Genomic DNA, 15,332 nt, shown 5'->3' with positions numbered 1-15,332 from the left:
GTCCCCTGTTAGCCGCCAAAGCCAGCTGGGTGATTTTCTCTCTGATACAAATAAATAGAAAGATTCAGTGACAAGCTGAGAAAAAGAATGCACAAATGCCAAACTCCTCAGTGCCTTGCTTGGAGAAAAACTGTCTTTCCCGTGTAATACACAATCTTTCTCTATATGGCTATTGCTATATTAGTTCAATGATTCCAATTAAACTCATTTCTGAAAGGTCTGTGTAAAAGATTATAATTTTTACTAATAATATCTCTGGCGCTGGACAGCAATTTGTCATACATGTTGGGTTCCGTATTCCAGTTGAATGTGAAGAACATGCATAGAAAAATGACTGTACACTGCAAATAATTTGAAATATAATTTACCCAAGGAAAATGTACAATATTTACTAATCCACAGTTTAATAATAATAATAATAATAATAATAATAATAATAATAATAATAATAATAATAATAATAATAATAATAATAAGAAGAAGAAGAAGAAGAAGAAGAAGAAGAAGAAGAAGAAGAAGAAGAAGAAGAAGAAGTAGTAGTAGTTGGAAGGGACCTTGGAGGTCATCTAGTCCAACCCCCTGCTCAGGCAGGAAACCCTATACCATTTCGGACAAATGGCTGTCCAGTCTCTTCTTAAAAACTTCCAGTGTTGGAGCATTCACTGCTTCTTGAGGCAGGTTGTTCCACTGGTTAATTGTTCTAACTGTCAGGAAGTTTCTCCTTAGCTCTAGGTTGCTTCTCTCCTTGACTAGTTTCCATCCATTGCTTCTTGTCCTGCTTTCAGGTGCTTTGGAGAATAGCTTGACTCCCTCTTCTTTGTGGCAGCCCCTGAGATATTGGAACACTGCTATCATGTCACCCCTCACCCTTTTCTTCGTTAAACTACACATACCCAATTCCAGCAACCGTTCCCAATGTTTTAGCCTTCAGTCCCCCAATCATCTTTGTTGCTCTTTTCTGTACCCTTTCTAGAGTTTCAACATCTTTTTTACATCGTGGTGACCAAAACTGGATACAGTATTCCAGGTGTGGCCTTACCAAAGCATTGTAAAGTATTAATACTTCACTTGATCTTGATTCTATCCCTCCGTTAATGCAGCCTAGCACTGTATTGGCTATTTTGGCAGCTGCAGCACACTGCTGGCTCATATTGAAGTGATTGTCCACTAGGACTCTGAGATCCCTCTCACAGTTACTACTATAGAGCAAGGTACCACCCATACTATACCTGTGCATTTGATTTTTCCTGCCTAACTTCCTTACTTTTTTCACAATTGAATTTCATTTTGTTAGATAGTGCCCAGTGTTCAAGTCTGTCCAGATCCTCCTGAATCTTAAGCCTATCTTCTGGAGTGTTGGCTATTCCTGCCAGCTTGGTGTCGTCTGTAAATTTGATGAGTTCCCCATCTATCCCCTTATCCAAATCGTTGATGAAGATGTATCAGTAAAGCCTATGAAAGGTAGTTTGCAGGGATTGTATGTGCTTAATCAGTTTGCTCATTCATTCATTCATTCATTCAATCATTCAATAATTTATATTTTGATTTATACTGCCTAAAGTGAGCTCAGAGCAGCTACTGCTAAACATTTTATTAAGTAAGGTGATTTAAAGGCAGTGATGTTTAAAGAAATACAGAATCAACAAAGAACTATAGAAAATGATTCAAAAGATAAGCAAATGCCAATCAAAACAAAACCAATGACAGAAAATCAATTAAGTCACTTAAGAAAGGGTCAGAAGGTTCTTCTCCATATTCATAAAGTCCATATTCGATGCAGAACAACAATATTCAGGAAAGACTCTCCTGTTGAGCTCAGTGGCTGGCAGATTCTTGTAGAAGGAGAATATCCTTTTTTTTATCCCATTTATATCCCGCCCTTCTCCGAAGACTCAGGGCGGCTTACAATCTTAAGAAGCACAAATCAATGTGCTTAGCAATATTTATTTATTTATTTATTTATTTATTTATTTATTTATTTACATTTATATCCCGCCCTTCTCCGAAGACTCAGGGCGGCTTACAAGCTTAGCAGTAACCTTCATTCTATGTATATGCCTGCTTGTTAGGGCTTTCACACACACCCCCAAGCGGCATTATTACAAAGTCAGCTTAATTGCCCCCAACAATCTGGGTCCTCATTTTACCTACCTCGGAAGGATGGAAGGCTGAGTCAACCTTGAGCCTGGTGGGACGCGAACCTGCACTAATTGCAGGCAGCTGGTGTTACTTAAGGAGGCATTAGCCCACTGCTCCACCAAGGCTCATAGCCTTCAATAGCCTTCATTCTATGTATATGCCTGCTTATTAGGGCTTTTGCCCCCCCCCCAAGCGGCATTTTTACAAAGTCTACCTCGGAAAGATGGAAGGCTGAGTCAACCTTGAGCCTGGTGGGACTCGAACCTGCACTAATTGCAGGCAGCTGGTGTTACTTAAGGAGGCATTAGCCCACTGCTCCACCAAGGCTCCATTAAACAACTTGTTTCTGTACCGCTAGACTTTCAATTGAAAATAGGCCATTGGTTACTGACAATAAAAAGAGGAGTCAGTAATTGTCAAAATCAAGGATTCTTGACTTTGATTACAGCCAGCAAATATTCCATACATAGTAAGAACTGGAGGTGTCCTAATGACCAAGAAACTGAAATATGAAGTCTATGGTTTAAATTTTGCTCTGTCGGAGAACACAGAAACAGAGACTTGGACTGGGGTAAAGAACCTTCTCCATTGGTGGATATTGGTCTCCCTTCTAGATTTCTTGTGAGATGATCTATGTGAAATGTTTTGACTGCTCCAAAGGGCTAAATAACTGCTATGTAGCATACGTAGTTAATGTGAGATACTTTAAAAGTGATGGTAGCAGTATTATTTTAACAATCAAAATTAATAAATATGATAGTTTGTCTTATCTCTTAGTGTTTACGGTAGAATACTGCTTTAAAAATATTTATTTGGTAAAGTCTCCCATTGATTTGCACCTTTGCAAATCAATATTCACAAGTCTGCAATTTTAGTATAAAGGTAAAGGTAAAGGTTCTCCCACACATGCGTGCTAGTCATTTCCGACTCTAGGGGCCGGTGCTCATCTCCATTTCAAAGCCGAAGAGCCAGGGCTTGTCCGAGGATGTCTCCATGGTCATGTGGCCGGCATGACTAGACACCAAAGGCGCACGGAACGCTGTTACCTTCCCACCATAGTGGTCCCTATTTTTCTACTTGCATTTTTACGTGCCTTCGAACTGCTAGGTTGGCGGAAGCTGGGACGAGTAACAGGCGCTCACTCTGTTACGCGGCACTCGGGATTCAACCCGCCAAACTGCCGACCTTCTGATCAACAAGCTTAGCATCCTAACCCACTGAGCCACCGCGTCCCTATAATTTTAGTATATATAACTCTTCTAGCATTACTGACCTGAGGAAAGAACAATTGCAAAAGCTGCAAAATCACAACAACACATAATTCTATTGGTTTTCAAGATAATTTCTATATTTGCAACCGTTAATTCTCTTGGATTGGTAGAAAAAGAAATACTCAAAGATAGCTATCCATTTTAAGAAAGGAATACCCTCAGGAATCCTGCTATTAAGTAAACAGCTCAATCTGATGACATAAACCCAGGCAAGACTCAACAGATCAACTTAGATATTTATCAAAGAAAATAGTAGGAAAGGAAGTGCTCGTTCAGCCCTGAGTCACAGCTGCGTTATTGGTCAACCAAAGCGTGCCCTCAAATTCCAAAACAACTAACATAACATGAAGCAGTCTTCTTATCTCTGCATGGATAGACAGTGACTTGGGACTTTTAATGCCTCATCCATGTTACTCATAGGCTCTTCTGGGTTTCATCTCTGTTCTCGCTGTTCAGAATACTTTGCATTTGGGACATGCATTCCTTATCAGTCTGAGCAGGAACCAGAACAGTCACTTTGTACAGTCTGTCTAAACTGTCAGGGAGCTATAGTATGAAGCTAATTTTACTTGCATGGGAACAGATACACCTTATCTCCTAATATCCCCATTTTCATTAATTCATCCTAACTCACTAATAGGTGGTTTAACCAGTGTCTCCTTATCTGATGAAATTATCTTCAAGACAAATCAAGGCAAATATTGGTCTGCTGTACATGAAAAAAAGTGCAGAATCATTACAGATGGGCCTCTGAATATTGTCTTGGGTGGAGTTGATCTGAACTAACTTGAAAGATAAACAAAAAAATCACATTTCAAAGAGATGTGTCTAGAGAATAGAAGGAGGAACAAATACAGTAAAAACAAGATTTAGATTAAGCTAACCTTCCTATATTTTACATTTGGATATGTTAAATGATAATATTTTTGTGTTAATGTGAGTTCTCTTACATATGAAAGAATAGGGTAAAAATAATCAAAACTAAATAAATAATGGGTACATGGATTGAATGTGCTCCTTAGACTAAGACCACAAGTGAAGGGTTAATAGTGAATATTTCTGTTTTCTTACTAATCCTTTGGTTCATCATCATAACCCTAACATATATAATGTACCATAACTGAATAGAAAGTTGAACAGAAATTATGCAATAAATAAATCAGCTCTGTCCAAAACATAACTTTCCAAAATCTAAACAGAATGAGGGGGCATAAAAACTGGGAAGAGAGAGTTTGAATACAAAAATGGTCCAGATCTAATCAGAAGCTGCAGAGAGAGAGAGAGAGAGAGAGAGAGAGAGAGAGAGAGAGAGAGAGAGAGAGAGAGAGAGAGAGAGAGAGAGAGAGAGAGAGAGAGAGAGAGAGAGAGAGAGAGAGAGAGAGAGAGAGAGAGAGCGCAAGCTAAAGCTTTCCCAGAAGAGATTGGATAAAAATCTTGCCAAGTCCTCTGCTGTAAACCTACTACCTCCTCCATCCCAGTCAATTGAATCATAGCACAGCTATTATTAAGGGTTGGGAACAGTTCCAGAATTCATGTTCTGCATAATATTCCTACCTTTTGGGGATACCGAGGATGTACCTATAATATGAGGGCAAATGGTTGGTTTAGAACCCTCCCCACTAAATGTCATCTAGACATATTAGAATGCAATTTCTTTTTCCCCAGAGAGCCTTTTCAATGACCACACAGGAAAAGAATAGAGACACCTGGCAGGAGAAGTCTGTTGTAGAAGTACTAGTTCTATAGAAAAAAGATAATCTTTTAAAATTATTCTTATAGCCACCATTGTTTAGGCATTGTACAACAATCTGATTACCTCAGTATTTAAGAGAATGCTAGTCTCACATTTCTGTCCCTGAGAAATGAAGATTTACACACTGTAGCTTTGAAAACAGTGGATACCACAAGAAGCTGGACTAAAAGAAAAGTTCTAAACAGCCCTTTTTTTCAATGGGGGTGGGGGAATACAACATCATCTGTCTTCAGTCTACAACACAGTCCATTCAAACAGTTCCAAAAGAGCTCCACACCCATTTGCAGTACTCACGTGACTCTGATGACACAGATAAACTTCCAGGTGGCATCAACTACTCTCTAAAAGAATGCAAATGACCAGCTGTCTGCAAGGAGTATAAATCCTTCCATTCCCCCACCATCCAATCAGAGCTGAAGAAGCTTCTTGGATGAGAAGTAAAATGTCTTCAAAGAAAAACAAGAAAGTCCAGTTGCCTCTTGAAAAAGCATCTTTGGGATAACTATGACCTGGATGACTGAGAATCTCCATAGACAAAATTTCTAAAATAATAAGTGTTTTATGGACCTGAAAGACCAATGAGTTATTCAAGCATAAGCTTTGACAGACTGCTTTAAATCTGTTTAGACTATCTGCTCCTGTATCATGATGCAAGTGTCTACTGTTTAGTTTATTAATTCAACTTATAAAAACATAGGTGTGCCATCCACACTTTCAGTACCCTTGGATCTACAACACTGTCCACATTTTGTACCCATGCTATGAGTGAAACAGTATAACATCATCATAATTTAGTATAGCAAAGTTATTTGTCTGTTAAACTACAGTAACACTACCTCAGCAAATGTTCGTTCATATATTTTCATTTCAGAGATCATAAGTGTCCATATGAGTAATCTTGAGTTCTCTTACATTTTAAAAAGGATGTAAAATCTCTGGTTTTTGTTTTAATCTTGGAGGTGAGGTCAGGTATTATGGATAGGATCAGAGGTGTATTTTGGCAGTATTTAGAACCATTTTCTGTCCCTGGGTCACTAGCCCACCTCCATCTGAAATGTTTGGATGACCTTGGGGGACAAGAGAAAGAGATGCTTCTTCAGGAAACACTCAGACAAGAGATGGAGGAGACCCCAAGAACTTAATGGTCAGAGAAAGAAACTTACGAAGACCTAAGTTGATCAGATGATTAAATGTGGCAGTGGGAAGCTTATAGCTTCAGATTTGCAAGATCGATATCAAATGTCCCAGGTAAACCAGACAGGAAACATGACTAGATGAGCTACTTTATTATGAGCTGCATGAACAAAATCTTGCAAGTCTGAAGAAGGCAAGCACAGAAAGAGGAAATCTCTACTGTTTTATTTGGGATGGAGTAAGATGGCAAATTAGCCAATTTTGCCTCATCAGTATTCTGAAATGATTAGAATTCCATCATTTTATTTAGGAAAAAATATTTATTTTGAGCAGATGCTGAGAATAGTTGTGCAACTGTATACTCTAAATCTTAGTAGCAAAGTTAGGTTTAGAACTTTATAATTACAGAAGTTGCAGGATCCTATTTGAGTCAGTCATCGGGACCAGATGTTTGTTCTTCCAAGCTTTCAGACTTATGCTGGGCCCATTCTCAACAACATTATCCTGGGACACGTATATTTGCCTTCATTCACAATTATAAGAATCTTTATTACAAATGTAAATAAATCATATTGTACAGTGAATTTATTGCTTTTATGTTCTTTGTGTATAATTTTTTTTTATTTTTTATTTTTTTGTGGTTGGACTGCACTCCAGAAGAAGGAACATTACAAATAAAAATGGCATGTTTCAGATTACGTTTTAAAAGTATTTTGAAATTATACCAGTGGATAGATAACTTTGTTTTTAAATAAGCACCCCCAGTAAACTCATGAGAGAAATGTTGAACTGACCTTCTGTTGTGCATTTACTACATTTTTTTGCATTTGTCCATTTCAATCACTTCCTTTCTCTTGCAGTAAAAGATTGGCTATGTATCAGCTAATCCGTTTCAGTTCTCCTTCTGTACAGGACCAAGCTAATAGCACAATCAAGGCAGTGTCAGCTTCCCTGTTCTCTGAGGCATTTGTGTCCAATAGTATTCCCCTATCCCCCTTGTTTAGCATTATTTTATCTTGGAATGGAGTTGCCCAAATTTGATATGGGGGGATTGGAAAGAGAGATATAACTAGCTGAGAAATATGACCCTCCTCATATTAATTTAATTTAATTTTTTTTAATTACATTTATATCCCGCCCTTCTCCGAAGACTCAGGGCGGCTTACAAGCTTAGCAGTAGCCTTCATTCTATGTATATGCCTGCTTGTTAGGGCTTTCACACACACCCCAAGCGGCATTATTACAAAGTCAGCTTATTGCCCCCAACAATCTGGGTCCTCATTTTACCTACCTCGGAAGGATGGAAGGCTGAGTCAACCTTGAGCCTGGTGGGATGCGAACCTGCACTAATTGCAGGCAGCTGGTGTTACTTAAGGAGGCATCAGCCCACTGCTCCACCAAGGCTCTTTAGTTAGTTAGTTAGTGATTCAGGTTCTTTCTCCATTATGGATTTTCACCACTATCTTTGAATCAGCAAAAAAACCTACATCAGCATGAAATTTGTCATTCCTTCCTCTATTTCCAGCCACTGCCAGCTACCTGACGTGCCTGCAAGTTTTTTACACGCCTTGTTGATGACCTTGGGTGGTTTTGAAACAAGAGAGGAAATAATACTTTAAAACCAGTTACAATTTGTTAACTCCAACCAGTCTCCCTCATGGGCTGGGGATAAAATGAGAATATCATAGTGCCATCGCAGGGGAAAAAAATGTTACCAGAGCAGGTTTGGGACACAATTATTGTGAGACCTTCAAAATAGACACAAAAGATACAAAGTAGACCTACAACAAATTTTATGGCACCTTCGTTTTGTGTCAACGTAGGATATATAGGTAGTACTTTAATTCAATAGGGAAGAATGACCCAACATTCCTGCCTACAAAAATTCTAGAAATAATCCAGGAGGCCTGTAAAGATGTCCCCTGTTTGTTTTTCCACCCCAAATCCTGAAAAAGCATCTTGGATTGGAATTTTTGCATGCCTGAAGCAATTTAATTTAATGCAATTTATTAAATTTATATGCTGTCTGACTCTCCGCAACTCTGAATGCAGTGTCTCATCTTGGTCTCAAATGCTATCTCTGAGGGCAGAGCAGGGCATAAAATGCCTTTTTCTAGATTAATACTTGTCTCGGTGTGTGAAAGTGCTTGATGCCAGTTTTTTTATAAACTGTGAAATATAGTAACAGGATACGTGCAATTTGGCTTTTCTTTTTAAGAGTCCTTCAGAAGCACTTAATGCAGAGCTTTTTCACTTGGCAAATCAGAACAGAATGCTCTGCTTGTCCTATAGATTAGAAGGTTTTCAGTCTCCTTTTTGAAGTCACTCCAAGAGACAATAAAGACCAGGGACAAAGTTTTTAGTGTTCGAAAAAAGAATACATACAGGCGGGAGAGAGATGATTTTGTTTTCAAATCCCCCAAAGTGCGTTTCACTTCTCCTGAAACTTGTTTAAAACCACTAGATTTTGTGCAAGCCACAATGTAAGAAACAGATAGTGGCTTGTTCCCTCCTCCAAAGGTTCACATCACAAAGTGTGAGGCTTTGGATCCATTAACACACAAATACACAACTCAACAATGGAGGTAGAAAACATCCTTTATCCAGGAAGTGAAAATAATTTTAAGCCAATAAATCCATATAAACACTCTTACATACACAATGCAAATCTAAATACTTCATAAATTTGCATGACAATTGTTGGATATTTTAGAATATTTGGAGCAACACAATAATGAAGAAGCAGCATTGATATTTTTTTTTCAGAGAAGGCCTTTGGCAAGTTGAAGTGGGTTTTCTTATTCAAGCTTTTGGTAAATAGGAATTTTGGAAAGAACTTATAAAATGGGTAAGATTAATTTACAGTTCACAAAAAGCACAAATAATTGTTAATAGAGATCTAACAAAGCTTCATGAGATACAAAAAAGGAGACAGACATGCCCACTCTCTCCTGTCTTGTTGATTTTAGTCTTTGAAATACTGCAATGAGGTAAGAGACAAGATGAAACAATAGTGGAAATAAAGATTTAAAAAAACCTGGTAGTCCTTGACTTACGACTATAATTGACCCCGCAATTTCAATTGTAGGTCATTAAACAGGTCACCACATGACCATGTCCAATTTTATGACATTTTTTTTGTCAGAGGTAGTTAAGCAAACACAGTGAACACTGCAATCATTAAGTAAAAACTGCGGTCATTAAGTGTACCTATTGTTCGCTGTGGGGTGTTTTTTGCTGGAAACTGGTTTCTGGCAAAAATGTCATAAATGCATAAATTGTGGTCTCATGACTGTAAGATGTAGCAAATGTACATAAATGCTGAGCACCCAAAATGCAGTCACATGACCATAGGGAGCAAGGAAGCAGATGCTGGAACTTCAAATCAGAATGATAAATCCCTTTTCCAGAATCTTTTATTTATTTATTTTTATTTATTTTAATTCCATTTATATCCCGCCCTTCTCCGAAGACTCAGGGCGGCTTACAACTTTGAATGTATGCTCAGTGACTTGTTGTAAATTGAGGACATAAGTTAAGGGCTCTTGAGATAATTAGGTGTTAGGTTTGAAGATCCTTTAAAGGGAATTGAAATGTTAATGTGCAACTGAAAGAATTTAGTGTACTAGCAGCTTTCAAGATTAATAAACAGAAGATGAAGATTTTAAGAAAAAAATGAAAATTTTATATCAAATAGAGTTGATGAATAAATCAGGTTTTAAGATAGAGAAGATAGTATGATAATTATGAACTGTATGTTATGTCAAAATAACTATGTTAAGACATGGAATGTGTTTAAAGACATGTTAAGATGAAGGAAACTATAACTACCATTGCTGAGGACAATTCCTGTGATAAAAATGGATGTCTTGCCTTGGATATCTTATTTACTTACTTACTTACTTACTTACTTACTTACTTACTTACTTACTTACTTACTTACCGGTACTTAGTTATTTATTAAATTTTTATACCACCCATATCCCATGTTTGTGCTAAAATGCTAAAAGTTTTGGTTATACAGATCAAACAATGGAATAATTTCTATTTGCAGACAGAGTAGAGAACTATCATTCATTAGATGACAGGGAATAGTATTTAGAATGGAGCTATAAACTTTTCTACACTTTACCTTCTTCTCCAATACGTATGACACTATACAGCATGGGAATTGATGGTAATCCCATCTTGGGTTCCCCTACTCTCTCTGAAACATGGATTCAATCTTAACACTTAGAGATGTCTGTATATCAAACACTTCCATACCTTCGCTATTAGCATCCAATTGTACAAAGTTGGAGGCAGGGATACATGTAATGCAATGTCATGAAAGGATGAATCATATGTAATGCTTATAGAGAAATGTGAAACGGGAAAGGTGCTTCAATGCTATTTTGAAACAAAATTGACTTTGCAAGCAAGCAAACAGATAGGCAGGCAGGCAAGTAGGCAAGAAATGGGTTGAAGGATGAAGCTGTTTATGTGTTAATTAGTATGGCACAATTCCTTGCTATATTTTGAACAGAAATTTGTCTGCATAAAAAGTATCTTAGTGAGCTTCTATTTTGTAACTTTTGTACTTAGGCTTCTTAAAACTTCACAAGCAATATCAGGTCTAATATTGATTAGTGACCTTGATCTAAATGCCAAAAAAATTGATTAAAAGAGCATGGCTGTGAAAAGTAAACTTACGCTGCTACTTTAGCTGTTTTGGCTATCACACCTGGTCTAATGTAACGGATGGATGAGGCAGACACAAATTCAGTTTCAATGAGTCACAGAACAAAACAAGAAAATTCAGGCAAATATGTTTTTCTCAAGCAGCCTCAAAATTACTGCTCAACTTTTTGTCTAGGCACATGAGAGTGATGAATGCACTTATGAGTCACTGGGGTGACACTGAGGTCTAATGGTCAGTCACCTGCAGGAACCAAAAGTTCACTGTAGATCACCCTGTTGTCAGACATTCTTTGTCACTGAGAATTTCCTACAATGTAAGACGGTGCTTTTGATTTTGTTCCTAATTGACCTGACAGTGTTGCCATCACTTTCTTCCAACCTTATGTCCTCTAAATGTTTTAGATAGACTATACATCTGGTCATTCTCAGGCAGCATAGTTTATGTTGGTTAGAGGTGATTAATAAGGGCATTTGCTGGAGATAAAGGGATTGGTGGAGTCCTTAATGCTCTCCAAGCTCAGAGAGCACCAAGGACTTCACACTTCAATCCTGAGCTATTCTCTTCTATTATTATAATGGATTGGTAGATTAATCCATATGGAGAAACCAGGTAGTCAATGAAAGATCTAGGAAGTCAGGGTCTCTTGTTGTTGTTGCTGCTGCTGTTGCTGCTGTTAGGAGAATCCCTGGTGACATTGTCTAGGGACCCAGCTTTGGACGGAAGTTAAGGGGCTTCCTAAAGCAGGGACTGCAGGAGAAGGGATGATCACAAAATGACACCACTAGATGGTGCACTGATAGAATGTTTAGGGCAGATACATTTTACTGATGTATAAATGTTGTTAATAAATATTTTAAAAACATTTATTTCCCAACTAAATACTAAGAGTAAATCATGTCACTGATTTTCAGTGGTAAAGTGCAGCCAACTGACAACATGCCCTTGGGAAGTTCTTGCAGCTGCCTAAAAAGTGGATGGGGCCACTTACTGTCCAGTTTCTAAACAATTACTTATGAATAGTATGTGGGCTCATCTCCTTTTTAAGCAGCTGCAGGAGCTTCCCTGTCACCTTCCACTATTCCAAAAGCATGTACTTTACGTGCAGATTCTCAAAACATTTATTTGAGTGTAATCAGGACTGAATTCATGCTGTTCATTTATGAGATAATTTTAAGAAATCTCTCCATAGCTACCCCTGGGTTGAAGCCAATAAGCAAGGATAAATGGCACACCACCCACCTGAGGCTAATTGCCTGAACAAGCCTTCCTTACCCTTTTCCCAGTTAAAGGACAGGCGCCTATCTGTATGCTTTTCCTTCATCTAAATCAAACTAAGGGAAGTGGGCTTTGATTACAGTCCTCTCCCTTTCTCTCTCTCTTCACTAATTATTCTTCCTGTGGGAGGGGGCAATTAGCTTTATCTGGTGACCTCACAAAGGATGCTATGGCAACGGACAGGATATATCACATTAGAGAGCATTACCATGTAGAATGGAGAAGAAAAAGGGGCGATGGAAATGAACAGGCAGAAAATTGCTTCAGGCAAAGATTTCAAGCCTCAGCTTTTTCAAATCACAGCAGAGCCAACAGGACAGTATTCTATAACTAAATGTACCCCAGATGTTTTAGACGACAACTATCATATTTCCCAGCTGGATATTGTTACCCCCCCCCTTCATTGGGGGGGTAACAAAAATCACAGTCCAACACATCTGGAGAATATGATAAGATTCTTATATAACACTACAAAGAATTTGTGAAAGAATAAATAAACCAGCTGCCAATATTTTGTAATGTCATAGACATAACTTCCATACACATATAACATGAATTGGCCATGCAGCTGGAGACTATGAGAATTTCCACTTCAGCCAATCTGAAGAGCACATACGTGGCTGGCAAGGCTGGCTTACACTCTTTTCTTGGTCAGTCTAAAATCACCAACCTGCCAACCAGAGGTGAGACTAAAGGCAATGAATTTAGATTAGGCATTTCAATTATATATAATTTAAACACTAAAACATATCTTAATTTTTAATTGACTTAAATCTGCAAGTGGAAGTTCTTCATTAGTTGTTGACCTCATCAGAGACCTCAGGTTTTGCAAGGGTATGTTATGCAATTAAATTGCCAAATTAAGCAACAAGCCATGAAAAATGTTTCAGAATAAGTTAACTGGCATTATTATTCATGGAAAATGCAAACAGCTTTAGGTTGAACAGAAGCATATTGGGAAAAAATAGGTCTTAGACCAATATAGCTTCCTGGGGAGGGCATTGATGTAACATGCATTACAATATCATTATGCAAATATCCTTCCTTGCATATGTACGTGTGAGATTGCAAAAAGTATGGAAGTACGAGAGGTCACAAAAGGTGATCACATGATCCCAGGACACTGCAACTGTCATAAATACATGCCAGTTGCCAAGCATTCAAACTTTGTTAGTGTGAGCATGGGGATACTGCAACACTTGTGAGTGTGAAAAATGGCCATTAGTCACTTTTTTCAGTACCATTCTAACTTTGAATGGTTACTAAACAAATGGTTGTAAGTCAAGGATTACCTATATATTTCCATAATTCCACATATTAGTAAAATAATGGTTAGGACCATCCAAGCAAAGATTAGACATCTAGATGGAAAGGTGGAAACCAGATGATTTTAGAAAAGGTCAAGGAACAAGAATCATTATTGCCAATGCAGGATGGATAATTAAGAAAACCAAAGAATCCCCCCAAAAAACTGTCAATATGTCTCATGCATTGTATAAAGAGCTTTGATTGTATCAACCATATCAAAGTGTGAATGTCCTTAGAAAAATGGGAATCCCAGAACATTTCATTGCACTCTTGAGAAATCCATACACAGGCAGATGGATGTCTGGATGGAACATGGTGAAATAGATTGACTCCAGTTTAGCAATGAAATACTTCTTAGTGAATTTAACTTGTATGTTGAATATATATTGAGGGGAGTTGGATTGGAGAATGAGGATAGTTTTAAATTGGAAAAAGAAACATCAATATTCTTATGTTAATAACCCTATTATAATAGCTGAAAATGGAAATGATCTAGAAAATCTAGTAATGAAAATCAAAAACTACAGTGAAAAAGTGGGACAACTTTAAATACAGAGAAAACTAAAATAATGACAACAGGTAAAGCACTTAACCTTACAATTGATAATAAATATATTGAAGTGGTGAATAGCTTTTGCCTTTTAGGATCAACTACATGCACTAAAGGAACCAGCAGCCAAGAAATATAACCGTGGACTAGTACTTTGCAATAATGGCTCTGACAAAGATATTTGAATGCTGTTATACTGTCAAAAAAATAGATATGTGCAAGTAGTGGTTTTTCTGTGACATTATATAGAAGTGAAAGTTAGACTTTGAAGAAACAGGATTAAAAGAGTATTGATGGTTTTGAATTTTGGGGTTGGATAAAACTCTTAACAATACTATGAACTGCCAAGAAAACAAAAAAAATGAATCATAAACAAATCATCCAGATCTTTTATTCAAGACACAATTGATCAGATTGAAATTACCACATTTTGGGCACATTATGCAAAGACACAGCTCCCTTGAGAAATCTATAATACTGGGGAAGGTAGAATAAAAGAGAAAAGGGTCAACAGCAGCAAAACTGTTGGATGGACTTGGTGTAGCCTGTGGGTACAGTATACCATTGGAGAATCTGAAGGGCTAGTGGCAGACAGATCGTGCTGGAAAAGGCCTATCCATGTGGCTGATAAAACAAACACTGGTTTGATAGTATGCAATCAATTAATCATTCAGTTGTTTACTATGAAGCATATAATGTCTCTTTCCCCTTTCAAATTCCTGGATGATATGACCAGGACACAGAATTTATGGGGTTTATATAAGGAGAATTTATGATAGCCTGAAAAAAGTTTAATGTCCAAAGCCTTACCTTTTAAAAAATATTTTAAAAATTTTAAAAAAAACTATTATACCTAACGCCATGGGCATGAGTGGCTAATACAACCAAAAAGATCTAATTTACTTCAGGTCCTGATTGAATTAAAATATATAGCTATACCTTCACTGAACATCCTAAATGGCATCCATTCTACATATCAATTACAGTATAAAGATGGAGGAAAGCAAAGTTCTTAAAGAGAATACAGAATAGTTTCCATATTTTTTGTTACTATAACACATAATCCAACAATTCTTGCAGGGTTTTTAAATCAGATGAACAGAGTATTTGCCATGAAAATGGAATTAGTTTACAGCAACAATCTTTCTTGCAGATTGTTGTGGGATTTGTCATTCATCTCCAAGCTATAAGGGAGCAGAACTAAAATCATAACTCTCTATA

The 15,332-nt window shown here is 37.4% G+C and overlaps 1 protein-coding gene across 1 annotated transcript in view; it reads right to left on the bottom strand.

Moving 5' to 3' along the window:
• The window catches only part of NAV1 (neuron navigator 1), a 257,735-nt gene that overhangs the window by 169,751 nt on the left and 72,652 nt on the right, over positions 1-15,332 (bottom strand). The gene's annotated exons all lie outside the window — the stretch shown is intronic.

Source organism: Vipera berus (assembly GCF_964194415.1).
Source record: "Vipera berus genome assembly, chromosome: 3".
NCBI classification, from domain to species: domain Eukaryota; kingdom Metazoa; phylum Chordata; class Lepidosauria; order Squamata; family Viperidae; genus Vipera; species Vipera berus.
The sequence above is the reverse complement of the archived record's forward strand: the minus strand, read 5'-3'. Positions and strand labels throughout refer to the sequence as shown.